The sequence below is a fragment of the Petaurus breviceps genome, unplaced genomic scaffold (assembly GCF_028583685.1).
Source record: "Petaurus breviceps papuanus isolate PSGF00001 unplaced genomic scaffold, PetGlider_PUasm1.0 90887, whole genome shotgun sequence".
NCBI lineage: Eukaryota > Metazoa > Chordata > Mammalia > Diprotodontia > Petauridae > Petaurus > Petaurus breviceps.
This window is the reverse complement of record NW_027187370.1, coordinates 2,646,558-2,662,522: the sequence shown is the minus strand read 5'-3', so window position 1 is coordinate 2,662,522 and position 15,965 is coordinate 2,646,558. Positions and strand designations below refer to the sequence as shown.

The window sequence follows — 15,965 nt, the reverse complement described above, 5'->3', positions numbered from 1 at the left end:
GAAGAGAAACAGAAATCCAAGCACAGGACATAACTAGTGAAAATGCATGGAGTGTCTAGTATAGGGAACAACGAGGAGACCAGAATCACTGGATTGAAGATAATATGGGGGAAAGTGGGCATAAGGTGTAAAATGACTGGAAAGGTAGGAGGGGGCCAGGTTATGAAGCACTTCAAACACCTAACGGATTCGATATATTTGAGGTGACAGGTAGCCACTGGAATTTACTGAATGGTGGGGAGGTGTGTGAATGTGTGTGAAATGGTCAGATCTACTCTTTAAGAAGATTAATTTGACAGTTCAGAGGAGGATGGATTGGAGTAGGAAGAGATTTAGGGAAAGGAAAGGAATTAAGAGACTATTTTTGGGCGGCTAGGCGCAGTGAGTAAAGCACCAGCTCCAGAGTCAGGAGGACCCAAGTTCAGTTCCGGCTTCAGACACAACACCCGCACAAAAAACTAGCCGTGTAACCTTGGGCAAGTTACTTAACCCCAATTTCCCTCCAAAAAAAAAGCAAAATAAAAAGAGGCTATTTTTGATGAGGTACAGGCTCTGAGAACCCCTTGAACTCTGATCGAATCTTCCCATTTGATGAAGCATTTGCATGAGGCCATAGACCTTTCATTGTGGCTCTACCCAAATCTTTAGCCCTCCTTTGTCCAGCCACTTCCCACCCTTACTTATTTACTAGAGTCTAACCTCATTAACTCCTCCTGAAGACCCTCCCCAAACTCATTACTGGAGTCTGACCTCATTGACTCTTCCTGAAGACCCTCCCCAAACTCTTCCTCTAGACTACCCCTAGATTCCTCCCACAACCTTTCTGTATATAAGACCCCATCTTGTCTCTATGGGGTGTGAAAGTGCCACAGAATTTTCTAGCACAGACTTTCTCTGTGTCCAATACAAGTCCACTTGTCCAATACAAGCCTTACAGATACTGAGGCTCCTTAAGAGTCTACCCAATATGGTGAACTTTTAATAAACTTTGCTTTTCTTTGGCTGAGAGAAGGCTTGAGTCGAATTAATTTGTCCCAGTGTGTTGGTATTTTGAAGTCTGGAGCACCCCTAAATCTAAACCTCATCATTTTTATGATGAACCTCTTCATTTTTATGGTTCCCTGATACCTGGAAACATTGCTAATCTCAAACTCTTCTCTAGCCAGGACTGGAAGGTACATAAGCCTCTTTCCCTATTCCCTTCTTGTTCTCCAAGTATCTTGGAGGTGTTTTGGTTTGTTTGTTTGTTTTGTGTTTTTTTGTGGGTTTTTTGGACCTGACCTCTCAGGTCCCATTAGGTCAGATAGCTAGGAGGCTGTCTCGTACTCAGCCAATTTGGTTATGTTGGAGAACATGGACCTTGACGCAGCTTCTGAAAAATGGAGGACAAGGACAGACACCCCATCCAGAAGTGTAAGCCAGATTCTTTCAATTCAATTGGCACTAGGGAACTGGGAAAACTTTTTTTGTGGGTTTTTTGTCTTGTTTTGTTTTGTTTGTTTTTCGAGGCTTACTCCCAAATCTTCCTTTATGGAGGAAGGGACTTCTGGGCCCTATGCCTGTAGCTCCCAAAAGTTAATCTTTGGGTTGTCTTTTACAACATTGGGAAAAATTTTGTTTCTCTGGAGAACTTAAAAAGAAAAAGTTGTTGTTTTTTTTGCAGCACTCTTTGGCCTTGGTATCACCTAGAGGACTATGAATCATGGCCTGTTTGGGGGACTTTAAAACATAATATTCTCTTGCAGTTAGAATTATACTATCGCAGAGAAGGAAGATGGATAGAATTTGCCTAACTAATGGCCTTCATTGAACTTTCTCAGAACAAGGTTCTCAGGAAAGATTGTGAGATTCTTAAAGCTAGAGCCCCTCCACAAAGAGGCAATGGGAACCAATTAAATGACCCCCTTCCTATGGCTTTGGCCCCAGTCCCTCCCCCCTCAGCAATTCCTGCTCAGGTCTCAGTCACTGGTCTCAATTTTGATAGCTCAAACACAAAGTGATGTGGGCTTGCATCAGGGTGATGGCAATATCAGAAGAGAGAAGTGGGAATAGTCAACAGATAAAGATTGGGAATACAGGGTGAGAGATAGTGGGGAGTCAAGGATGATACCAAGATTGTGATCCTGGGGGGAGTGGGAGGATGGTGATGTCCTCCAGCATGATAGAGAAATTTGGAACAGAAAGGGTTTGTGAGGAAAGCTAATGAATTCAATTTGGGACATAAAGTCCATATATCATGATATGTGATATCTATTTAAGATATCTATGTGACATCTAGTTCAAATTGTATAACAGGTGGTTAGATATTCAAGAGTGCCTCAGTTTCTACAGGTAGTGTGTTAGTATTTAGTCATTTCCATTGTGTCTGATTCTTTGTGACTCCATTTCAGGTTTTCTTGGCAGAGATACTAAAGTGGTTTGCCATGTCCTTCTTCAGCTCATTTTACAGATGAGGGAACTGAGGCAAATAGGGTTTAGTGATTTGCCCAGGGTCTCATAGCTAGTAAGTATCTAAGGCCAGATTTGAATTGGAGAGGTTTTGGCTAAACCAATAGATCTGAGAATCATCAGCAGACAGATAATGATTGGATCGATTGGAGCTAATGAGATCACCAAGCAAAATAGTATAGAGAAAGAAAAGAGAACCCAGGTCAGAGGCTTGTGGGACACCCAGGGATAGCAAATGTGACCTAGATAAGGATCCTACAAATGAGATAAAAAAAAAAGTGGTCAAATAGGTAGTAGGAGAACTGGAGAGAATAACATCATGAAAACCTAGAGAGAAGAGAATATCAAATTGAAGAGGGTGGTCACCAGTGTCAAAGGCTGCAGAGAGGTCAAAAGGATGAGCATTGAAAAAAGGCCATTGGATTCAGCAGTTAAAAGAGATGTTGAGGCTAATCCAAGACCGGGACTTGGCAGGATAAGATTGCTGGCCCCTTATCTCCAGGGACTCTAGAGAGGAAGACAGTATAGAGTTGAATTTGTTCACTGAGGGGTCAAGATGAGGAAGGGAGTAGCAGTGTAGAAGTGATGGTTTGGGAGAGAATTGAGGTTCCAGGGGTTTGGAGGTCATATTGAAGACAAAGAAAAGGGTTAAAAGTTATGGCTAGATAAAGGAATTTCAGAGTTTATGAATCTGGAAGTGGAATACTTGTGGGTGATGGCAAGATAAAGGCTATGACCCAGTGTGATCTAGTACTAGCTTCCTTTCCAGGAAGAACAATCTAACAAATAAAATGACAGAAGAAGTATTTTAAAGAACCACAGTGAAAGGCCAAATAGCTCTAGCATGCTTGGGGTGGGGCAATTAGAGTGACTGATTGATTGAATGGATGAATGAAAGAACACAAGCTTAATGCCTAAAGGTGATGCTGTAGGTTAAAGTGGTCAGCTTTCATGCTTCTCAGATGTCACAAGAGCACAGAGAAATGTGGATCATTCCAAGGTAGAAGCACGGGTTTCGGGTTTTCGGTTTGAAAGTCCAGTTGGAATAAGAAATGAGCAGAAAACTGCAGAGTCTTAAGCATAGTCAGGGGAATCCTATCTAGAATTGGGGAAGTATATTCCAGGTTTGTTGTTATTATTCAGTTGTGTCAGTCAGACTTTTTGTGACCCCACTCTGTGATGCCTGGTCCTACATTAGCTTTACAAGCATCACTTTCTGCTTGGTGGTGTCTATTCAACTCATTGACAACGTACCAGAGGGGAACTAGACAGGCTCTAGAAAATGTTCCTTTCAAAAGGCAGCTCTATTCAGTGAAACAAACAAGCATCATGATGCTTCAGATTGCGGAAGATGCTTCATGTGCATCAAATGTACCAGAAACAAGCTTTCCCATCAGTGTGGATTCTGACCAAACTACTCAGATAAGCTGAATCAGATCCTACAGCTTTTCCATCAAGGCGCAGGGCTTTGACTCCTGTCATAGCAACCGTCCAAATGGCTGATTAATCAGTAAGCACTTATTAAGTGCCTACTGTATGCCAGGCACTAGCTTAAGCACTGGGGATACAAAAACACAGCAGCACAGTAATATCCCATTGCATTTCTATACCACAACTGGTTCAGTCATTTCCCAGTCTCCAGGTATCTGTATTCATAACATTGTTAATGATGACATATGTTTCATCTGGGATGTTCAAAGTTGGCTTTCCTCACAACAACCCTGTAATGATGGTGATGATGGTGGCTGTGACAATCTCACTATTCCCATTTTGCAGATTGAGAAATAGGCTTAGAGATATTAGGTGACTTGTCCAGCTGGGTGGCACAGTGAACAGTGCAATGGACCTGCAATCAGGACCACCTGAGTCAGACAGGTATTAGTTGTATGTCATTAACTACTGCCTGCCTCAATTCCATCATCTGTAAAATGGAAATAATAATAAAGCACCTACTTCTCAGGATTACTGTGAGGACAAAATGAGATAACATTTGTAAAGCACTTTGAAAGTTTATAAGTGCCCTGTAAATGAGAGATGCTATTATTATTATTATTACCATTATTACTATTATTCAGCTAGTGAGTGTCAACATTAGGATTCAAATCTGTCTTTCCTTACTCCAAAGCCTATGTTCTTTTCACCACACCCCATTGCCTCTCTATTAATCACAGAATTGGGAACTTATTACCCAAAGAAGCAGTGTAGAGTACTGGATCAAAAGCAGTAAGAATCAGTTAAGACCTGTGCTCAGATTCCACTTCTAACACTCTCTGCCAGTGAAATAAGTCTTGGACAAAAAAGTACCTATGTGTACACACATTTATGTAGTTTACAATTCATGAAATGGTATGCATACATTATTTCATTTTTGTCCTCACAATAGCTCTATGATGTAGGGATTCCAGATACTATCCCATCCATTTTACAGGTGAGGAAACTGAGGCACAGAGAATTTAGATGGATGATGTACCCAGAATCCAGGTCTTCTGACACTAAATTTAGTGCTCCATCCACAACATCATAACTGTCTCCACACACAGATCCTCAACTGAATTTTTCCTCCAATGCCTGATCATGGAGTGAAGGTGACCCTTGGGTTCTTGAAGGCTATGCCAGCAGAGTACAACCTTAGGTAAGTCCTGCCAAGCTGGAAAGCTAGGCTTTGAGGATGGGCCTAAGAACCAACTTGCCACCTGCAGAGAAATTTATCACCAGAATATTAGCCACCAGGTGTTGTTATTTTTGTCAGTGATAGCTCATGGAACTGTGAACTAAGGAATGGATCTATTTCCACTGATAAAATTATGGATCTTCAAATCATTAAAGGGAGTTATGAATAGTTAGCCAGTCATGACCACAAGAAGAAATATGTTGGAAGTTGGGAAAGGAATAAAAAAAGAGGAAGTAGAGGAAGAGAAGGAAAGGGGCAAGGAAGGTAGAAGAGGCTGGAATGAGGCTTATAGGTTCACAGAATGAGAGAGAACCAAAGAGTTCATCTACTTCAGAGTTTCTTTCTTTCTTTTTTTTTTTTGCACTTTTTGGAGGGGAGAGGGCAGGGGAATTGGGGTTAAGTGACTTGCCCAAGGTCACACAGCTAGTAAGCATTAACTGTCTGAGGTCGGATTTGGACTCATGTCCTCCTGACTCCAGGGCCGGTACTCTATTCACTGCATCACCTAGCCACCCTAACTTCAGATGTCTTAATCAGGAGTTCATGAACTTAGAAAAACCCTATTTTAATAACTGTATTTGAATATAATTGGTTTCCTTTGTACTCTCATGTATTTTATTTTATACATTTGAAAACATTAACCTAAGATGTGGGAAAATTGGAGTGCTAATGTATTGTTGGTGGAGTTGTGAACTGATCCAACCATTCTGGAGAGCAATTTGAAAATATGCCCAAAGGGCTATAAAACTGTGCATATCACTTGATCCAGAAATACCACTACTAGGTCTATATTCCAAAGAGATCATTAAAAAGGGAAAAGGACCCACATGTACAAAAATATTTATAGCAGCTCTTTTTGTGGTAGTCAAGAACTGGAATTTAAGGGGATGCCCATCAATTGAACAAGTTGTAGTATATGAATATAATGGAATACTACTATGCTATAAGGAATGATGAGTGGGCAGGTTTCATAAAAACCTGGACTTAGAACCAGGAGAACATTGTACATAGTAACAGCTACATTATGTGATGGCCAGCTTTGATAGATTTAGCTCTTCTCAGTAATACAATGATCTAAGACAATTCCAAAAGACTCATGATGGAAAATGCTATCCACATAGAGAAATAACTATGGAGTCTGAATGTAGATTACTATTTTGTCTTTTTTGTTTTGTTTTGTTTTTTTCTTTCTTGTGTTATTTCTCTTTTGTTCTGATTCTTTTTTCACAACATGACTAATGTGGAAATATATTTAATATGACTCTACATGTATAGCTTATATCAGATTGCTTGTCTTGGGGGGGAGAAAAAATTTAGAACTCAAACTCTTACAAAAGTGAATGTTGAAAACTATCTTTACATGTAATTGGAAAAAATAAAATACTATTAAATAGGGGCAGAGGGGGAGAAACATTCATCTGAGAAGGGACTCATAGGCTTCACCAAATAGCCAAAGGGATCCATGACACACACACGACACACAGGTTTAAAACCCCTGATCTGGTCCAATTCCCTTATTTTACAGAAGAGGAAACTAAGACCCAGAGAGATTAAATGGCTTTCCCAAAGTCACAAGTTAGTAAGTGGAAGAGCCAGTATTCAAACTCAGATCTTCTGGCTCCAAACCTAGTGGCCTTCCCTTTATAACAGTAAAATACATCCAGCCAGAAGGAAGAAAACAAACAGAACACAAGGTCCCTGGAATAGTCCCCAGACTCGTGTAATTTGGTAATTATGAGTGATTCATAATTGATCACACCAAAGTTAAATCTCTGTACGTGAGGTGACTGAGTTGTCTGTTCTTGACTTCTTAGGGAAGAAAACATTTTAAATCTGAAATGGTGAAAGTTCCTCCAAAAATCTTGGTAGTATACGTCTTCAACGATGCAAAGGGAAAGAACAACCACAAAAGCAAACCTGTGTAATTATGATGACCATATTTGGCCCTGGAGGTGAGAAAATGCCCTTTCCTTCCTTCTTTACCAAAATGAAAGACCATGGTTGTGGAGCACAACATATATCCCAACAGACTTAGTTGACCATTGGCTGGTTTTGCTGAACTGCTTTTTCAAATGCTTTAAAATTCATTGTTAAAAAAAAAAACCATTACTACAAGGGATGGCTCACTGGTTAGAGTAAAGGAGAGGGATAAATTTAGAAATGAAGGTAAAAATGGAAACAAAAGAGAACAATAATTAAAAAAAAAAAAAACCTTGATGGCAAAATGCATAAAAAGAACAGCAATTCTTCCATTACTGTTTTTGCATCAGAGGCAAGCATAGGATATTTCGGAGGTAAGCATAGTGTATGTAGAAGACAAGCGTGGGATATTTTGGAAACAAGTATAGGATATTTCAAGCAATCATCTCAATCCCTTCTTTCCCAGCAACTCAAAATCTCTGCCCTTGTCAAATGTTTATAAACATTAACACTAGGCACAGAGACACATTTCTTCTTACTGAATCACTAAGTGGGTCTCTCAAAGGCCTTCCTAACTCCTGAGGGAGCTGTGGAAATGAGGAGAGACCCTTAGTCAGAATCATTGCCAGCTTTTGGCCATGTTGGCTAATTGGCTTCCCTCTTTCCCCGTCATTCACAGGCTCAGCTTCTGAGGCTGTATGACTCAGTTCCTGGGATGGGCCCTCTAACTCCCATATGTTTGTGGGCCTCTAGTTTTGTTTTTCCCTTTCCCAGGCTCCTTTCTTGCCTTGGCAATTTCCCTCCATATCACCTTACTCAGCAATATTAACTCTTCAGGGGGTTATGGGATGCCAGCTGACACATAGTTAGTAGGCACTGGTGGGATATAGTGGAAGGTTAACCTTATGTTAATGTGGTAAAGTGGTTAAAGGGGATCCCTTAATCAGGTCATGACTTAGAGGACCACAGATTGAAAGGATCCTTATAGGTTATCAAGTCTCACCCTACCCCTACCTCCCATTTTACCTGAGGAGGTAACAAAGGTCCACAGAGGTTAGATGACTAGCCCAAGGTCACACAACCAGTGCATGTCTGAGGCAGGATTCAACCCATGTCCTCCTGACTCCAAATGCAGTGTTCTGTCTACTATCTCAGACTGCTTCTCAATATGCCTTTCATTCTTCCTCTAAAAATACTGATTAATAGGGTCCATCCCATTGCTGCTTAGAGGAGAAGACAAAAGGGATTTTTTTCTTTCCAGCATTGAAACATGATCAGTTCCTGCCCTAAGGCACATGTCACTTCTGCTCCCTAGGTCTGGAGTTTCTGTTTTTCCATTAAATATATGTCCTTCCTCCTCCTTCCCTTCCACCCCCTTCCCCCCCCCACGCGTGCCCCTCCCCCCCACACTAGGCCTTCTCTTCTTACTCTAGTCAGATCATGACAACAGGCAAGTGAACATATCATAGAAATAATGGTCACAGGGCCACAGATTTAGAACTGGAAAGGTCCTCAGAGACAATCTAGTCCAAGCCCCTCATTTTATAGATGAGGAAACTAAAGAACAGAGAGAGGTTAAGTGACTTGACCAAGGTCACACAGATGGTAAGAGACAGAATTCGAACCCAAGTCTTGTGAATTCAAATCCACACACATATACATATTTCTCCTTCCCTTTTCTGCTAACCTCCCTGAAAATGTCATCTATACTTGGTACCTATGCTGCTTCTTTCCTCATATGCTTCTTAAACCTTCAGCAGGCTGGCTTCCAGCCTTACCATTCAAATGATGCTGCTCTCTCCAAAGGTAAAAGTGATTTCTTAATCAACAAATCCAACGGACTTTTCTCAATATTCATCCTACTTGACCTCTCTACAGCTACTGACAATGTTCCTCACCTCCTGCTGGATGTTCTCTTCTCTTAGTTTCCCCCCTACCTATCTGTCTCCTGTGTCATACCTTCATCTTTATCACGGCCCCTCGCTGGGAGTGTTCTTCAAGGCTCTGTCCTGGGCCCTTTCCTTTTCTCTTTCCACATCATCTCTCTTGCTGACTTCATTGGCTCTCATGCAGCCACTTGTCATTTCTATGAACTGCAGGTGATTTTACAACTACATATGGAGTCCTAGTCCCTCCTCTGAGCTCCAGTCCCACATCTCCAGCTGCTTATTGGCCTTTCAAGCTGGATGGCATAGGCATGTCAAAGTCAAAATATCCAAAACAGAATTCTTCCCTCCAGACTTCTTTCCCTTCTAAACTTCCCAAGCCAGGATCACCATCTTTCTAGCTACCCAGGTTCACAACTTTGCCATCTCCTTAACTTGTTGCTCTCAGTTTCCCCATCTATCTGGTCAGTTACCATATGCTGACGTTTCTACCTTCATAATATCTTTAGTATATGTCCCCTTGTCCCCACTCACACAACCACCACCCTAGGTCAGGGATGTGCCCCCATTTGCTTAGCAATAGCCTTCTAATTGGTCTCTCTGACTTATGTCTCTCACCAGTTCAATTTAGGCTCCACACATCTACCAGACTGATTTTCTTTTTTTGTTTAATTTCTTTTTTATTTTATAGCATTTTTCCCTAATTGCGTGTAAAGACAATTTTTAAAATTCATTTTAATAAAATTTTGAGTTCCAAATTTTCTTCCTGCCTCCTTCCCCTCACAAAATGGTAAGAATTTTCAACAGGCTATATATGTACAATCATGTAAAACATGTTTCCATATAACAGACTTATTTTCTTAAGGCATAGGTCTTGCTATGTCACCTTTCTACTCAATAAACTCCAGTAGTTCCCTGCTGCTTTCAGTATCCAATATAAAGTCCTCTTCAGGGCCATCTCCAGTCATATATTTGGCCACTGGACCCAGACAGCTCCATAGGAGAAAGTGAGGCTGGTGACCTTGCACAGCCCTGCCTCACTTAAATCCATTCACTTGTATGTCATGGCATCATCTTCCTGATGTGATGGTGTGATAGTAATGGCAATTAAAAATTCCCCTGTATTGGCTTGGTTTTCAGATTAAGCTCTGGGTTTTAACACAATCAATCTGAAAACCAAGCCAATACAGGGGAATCTTTAATTGCCATTACTATCACATATGTTTACAGAAATCCTGGGAGAAGGCTTTGCTAATGTGTTCAGGGGTTCTAGGACTGTTCTACAGACAGAGGATAAATTCATGAAGGGATTGGCAATGTATCTTGTGGCCTTGCTAAACCTTCTCTCCCCAGGAATTAAGATTGCTGAGAACTTGCCTCGTGTCAAGATGAAGAAAAGACCTCCATTTGGGTATTAAGTGCTGTGTTTAAACTTGATGTAACTCTGGGGTAGATTCAATTGTGATCCAGGGGTGGGGAACTTTTGACCTTATGTTTAGAAACTAATCTCCATTTGAGAAGAGGGACTTTGTGGTGGACTTAATTAAGGTATAGCCTAGTGGTGGAGAAGTATTTATAACAGAGACTTTGTAATTGATTGAATGATTGGAAGGTCCTGGGGTGGGGTAGTACTTGGAGATTATTTAATCACGTTTAGTAAATGCTGTATTTTGAATGATGTCATGTTTTGATCTTCTCTGTTCTTGGTTTGTCACTGAATAAAATGGAGAGCACCTATGCTGGTATTTTGAACCTTGGGAAGTTGCCTTTCCTTGGCATTTCATTACAGATGGTCCTCTTCAAGAATGAAGGACAAAGAACGACAACATAAAGACCTCTATTTGGCATTTAGGGGCAGCCAGGTGACACCGTGGATAGAGCATTAGGTGTAGAGTTAGGAAGATTCATCTCCCTGAGTTCAGATCTGGCCTCAGATACTTCCTAGCTCTGTGACCTTGGGCAAGTCACTTCACCCTGTTGCCTCAGTTTCCTCATCTGAAAAATGAACTGGAGAAGGAAATGGAAAACTACTCCAGTATCTTTGCCAAGAAAACTCAAATGGAGTCATGAAGAGTCAGATATGCTTGAATAACCACATCTGGCATTTAAGTCTCTTTACAACCTGGTCCCTTCTCCCACACTTTTCTTCCCTCCATACAACCTACAATCTCGCAATATGAGCTTACTTGCTATGCCTCATACTCAAAACTCTATTTCCCATCTCCATACCTTTGTACTGTCTCTTTCTCATGGGTGGAATGCTCTCCCTCCTCACCTCCCCTTCTTCACATGGCTGACTTCTTTCAATACTCAGTTCAAAGGCCATCTTCTGCAGGAGGCCCTTCCAGTAAGCACCTTGAGGGAAGGGACCATTTGGGGTTTCCTTGAGCTTTCTTTAATCCATAGTATTTAGCACAAATAGTGCTTAAGAAATACTTATTATTTTCTTTATTTCTTTTTTTTTTACTTTTTGGAGGGGGGAAGGCAAGGCAATTGGGGTTAAGTGACTTGCCCAAGGTCACACAGCTAGTAAGTGTTAAGTGCCTGAGGTCAGATTTGAACTCAGGTCCTCCTGACTCCAGGGCTAGTGTTCTGTTCACTGCACTACCTAGCCACCCCCAAGAACTACTTATTGATTGATTGATTATGAAATGACTGAAGAAACCATGTACCTACCCCTCTCACTTTGTGTTGTTGTTCAGTTGTGTCTAATATATATTTGTTGCTGTTCAGTCATTTTCAGTCGTATTCAGCTCTTCATGACCCCATTTGGGGTTTTCTCAGCAAAGATACTAGAGTGGTTTGCCATTTCCTTCTTCAGCTCATTTTACAGATGAGGAAACTGAGGCAAACAAGTTAAGTGACATGCCCAAGGTCACACAGCTAGTAAGTGTCTAAGACTGTATTGAATTTAGGTTTTTCTGACTCCAGGCTCAGTGATCTATTCACTGTGCCACCTAGTTATCCCTCTCTCTTTACATATGAAGAAACTGAGGCCCAGGGAAGTTGCTTAAAATCACAATGATAGTAAATGTCCTTTCCCTGGCTCCAAGAATGGTCCTTGTCTTGTTCTATCCTCAGTTTCAGGTGCCGGCAGTGATGCCCACCAGACCTGGGAGTTTGAATTGTGGTGACCTTGGAGTCAGGATGCTGAGCAGGAAGTTGCAGCCAACCAGCCAGCCTGGCAGGGAAGTCCTAAGGGTCCAGGGTGCCTGGGATTCAATCCTGATGAGGGTTTGGGACTGTGGTCTGTATTAACCCAATCCCCTTCCCCACCCCAAAGATAGGTAATACCTGTACTTGTGGAGTAAGTTTGTATACTTGTGATTGATTATACCTTTGAAATGAAGTATTTTCTTGTAAAAGTTAATTGAACTATCTAAATGGAACTGGGGTTCAGGGGACCTCCCCTCTACAATTGGGTGAACCCCACTGGTGGGTTCGCAGAAAGCCTAGACACTCCTAACTCCCTTATAACATTGGGGGGAAGGGGGAAAGGGAACAAACCTGGCCTTCCAGGCAGCAGGGCCAGGGCTGTCAGTGATACAGCAGAGAAAGAACTGATAAACAGAAGTCAATATCGAATAATTTTTATATACACATATATCTGTATATAAATATATATATGTATGTATATATAAATATGTACACACATATACACACACCCCTATTTGTCTCTAATGGTAGCCATCCTCTAGGGTGGGGGTGGGGGAAAGAAAAAAAAAGGAAAAAAATTTACATGATATTTAGAAGGAATAGTAAATTGTACATAATAAATTTGCACTTTCATGTGCAATCATCTTTCTTATTATACTGTGCTATGGAAATGCTTGCTTGATTCCATAAATTAAAAATAAAATGAATTTTTTAAAAATAAAAAGATGAGGGGCCCAAAGTGTGGAATGTTGCTTGTATATGCATGCAAGGATTGCCTTTCAAACGTGATTGCTGTGCCCCATGGTTTTTCACAATTGTTTTTCTTTGTTACAAGAGAGGGTCACAGTGAGATGAAGTATATCAGGAAATGATTATAGTATAAAAAAAGCATCAATAAAATTTTAAAGATAAATGTTTAAAAATGAGAATATATGTGTGTGTATAAATATATACATACATATGTATATATATACACATGTGTGTATGTGTGTGTAAAAATTGGTTGTCTGGTAGTGCATGTGAAAAAAATGACCCTTCCCTAAAACATCCCTGAGACCAGAATCTGAGAATATCATCTATATCTTTGCTTCATTCTCCAGTTCCTAGCCTTGGTACATAGTATGCAGTATTCAGGCAAAAAAAAATTGTACCTATTGTAGCCTAGTACTGAAAATTGCTGAGTAGGGGTAGCTAGGTGGCACAGTGAATAGAGCACTGGCCCTGGAGTCAGGAGAACCTGAGTTCAAATCTGGCCTCAGACATTTAATACAAAAAACTAGCCATGTGATCTTGGGCAAGTCACTTAACCCCAATTGCCCTCCAAAAAAAGCAAAAAGAAAAAAAAAAAGAAAATTGCTGAGTAGCTCTGGTTTTCCCTGGGAAGAATTTGAGATATGGAAAATGGAAAGGACAGTGGATTTGACATGAGAAAATATAGGTGTCAGCCTGGATGGCCTAGGGGAAGTCCCAGGATCATAGATTTAGAGTTAAAATGGAGGTCAATTAGTCTAACTACCCTCATTTTACAGATAAGAAAATGGAGCTCCAGAAAAGTTAAGTAATTTTCTCATGGTCACCCAGACAGTAAGATGTAGAGGCAGAATTTGCACCCATGTCCTCAGATTCCAAATCCTACACACATTTCACTGTATGATACTGCCTATTATATCACTTAACTACTTTTAGCCTCAGATTTCTCATCTGTATAATGGGTACTACTTACCCGAAAGATAGCAAAGCATAGTGAACCAAAAACAATCCTCAAAGTCAAGAAGACCTGAGTTCAAATCCTGCCTCTAACACACACTGGCTGTGTAACTCTGGACAGGTCACTTAACCACTCTGTGATCAAGACAATTCTCTAAGACTAAGTTGTGGAGAAAGTGCTGAGTTTCCTCACTAGCAAATTCTCCATACCAATGAAATCAAAGGGTCTTTATTCCTATCAAAAGTCCTTATTCCTTATTACCTAACCCACAAGGTTGTTGTGAAAATATACAAAAAATGAAACTATAAATCCACATACCAATGCAAGGTAGGATAACTTCCTTAGCCTCATAGATCTAAAACTGAAAGGGACTTCAGAGGTCCAACTCCTCCTTTTGCAAATACAGAAACTGAGGCCCAGGTTAGGTTAACTGATCTACACAAGGTTACACAGGAAATAATTATTAGAAGTAAAATTTGAGGGGCAGCTAGGTGGCGCAGTGAATAGAGCCCGGCTCCTGGAGTTAGGAGGACCTGAGTTCAAATCCAGCCTCAGACACTTAACACTTACTATCTGTGTGACCTTGGGCAAGTCACTTAACCCCAACTGCCTTGCCTCCCCCCCCCCAAAAAAAAGAAGATTTGAACCCAGTACTCTGGTGGAGTATAGGCTCTGGGAACCCCCTTGAACTCTTTGAATCTTCCCACTTGATCTGGCTTTTCATGCCCAAATCTGTTATCCTTAACCTCCAAGGTCAGTTACCTCCAGATTGCCTCCACCTACTTTCCACCTTTAATCCTATCAAAATATCTATACCCAAATCTGTTACCCTTAAACTAACCTAGCCCTTCAGTCTGGTCTGTTAGCTCCGGTTACCCTTCAGCTACTTTCCACCCTTAAATCCTATTCTCTTGGTTTCTGGAGTCTGACCTCTAGTCACCCCAGTCCCATCCAGACTGTCCTAAGACTCCTCCTCAAGACTGTTCCTAAACCCCTCCTCCCATACTACTAGACCACCCCTAGATCCCTCCCATAATCTTTCTGTATATAAGACCCATCCCGTTTCCAAGAAGCTGCTCAGATTCCTTAAGAGTCTAGCCAATGGTGAGGTTCCAGAGTCTACCCAATATAGTGAATCTTTAATAAACTGTCTTACTTTGGCTGAAAAAAGATGGGTTGAATTCATTTCGGGCAGGACCTAGTGTGTAGGAATTTTGGGGTCCTGAGCATCCCTAAACCTCAACACCTCCAATTCCAAAGCCAGTTCTTTGGATAAGACAATTATTTATAATTATATTATAATTAATATTAAGATAATCATAATTATGCTATAATTAACATAAGATAATTAATTGTAACTTGGATAAGACAATTCTTTATATGAGTTAGATGGCTAGGGCTAAAGAAAACCAGGCCTAGATTGGTTAGACTCATATTTCATCGTAAGGTGTGGCTTTGAGGCTTCCCCTTCCCTACAACATCTGAGGATGAAGGCAGGACTTCATTCTTCTCCATTCTGTTTTTCCTTTTTCTGATTTTCCATCCCAGCCTTGGTCTAATTCTCTTGGTATTCTATTCCAGTTGACTTGGCTCGGTTGATTCTACTCCCGTCTGTTCCATTCAATTTGACATTTAGACTTCCTTCCCTGGCCCCCACCCCCACCTTCACTTGTTCAATGTGATTCCCTTTTGAGTGTTCCATCAACATCTTCTACAAACACTAGCTTCTCACAGAGACTCCTGTTATGTCTGTGGCTTGGATTGCTGGCTCTTAACCCCTCCCATTTCAGTGGGGCTCTGATACACAGGTTAGAAAAGGGCAGACAGGGAGAGTGGCTCAGAGGGAGGAGCACTGGACTTGGCATCAGGAAGAACCAAGTTCAAACCCTGCCTGAGACACTTAGTAACTGTGATCCTGGACAAAACATTTTACCTCTGCTTGTCTCATTTTTTTATCTATACAATGAGAGGGTTGGCCTCCAAGGTTCATTTTGGCTCCAAATAAATATATGGAGCTTAGGATAGTTCCCGAGGACCTTAAATGCTTGTCTATGCTGGTGGAATCCCCTCGATCCCTCACTCTGCCATGATAATTAAACCTTGCATCCCCAGTTGACTTTCCTTCCTTCGTTTTTATCTTCCTTTCTTTCTCCTCCTCCTTCTCTCTCTCTGTCCA

The 15,965-nt window shown here is 41.1% G+C and overlaps 1 protein-coding gene across 1 annotated transcript in view; it reads right to left on the bottom strand.

Moving 5' to 3' along the window:
* PLXDC1 (plexin domain containing 1) overlaps positions 1–15,965 on the bottom strand; it is a 108,945-nt gene that overhangs the window by 39,181 nt on the left and 53,799 nt on the right. The gene's annotated exons all lie outside the window — the stretch shown is intronic.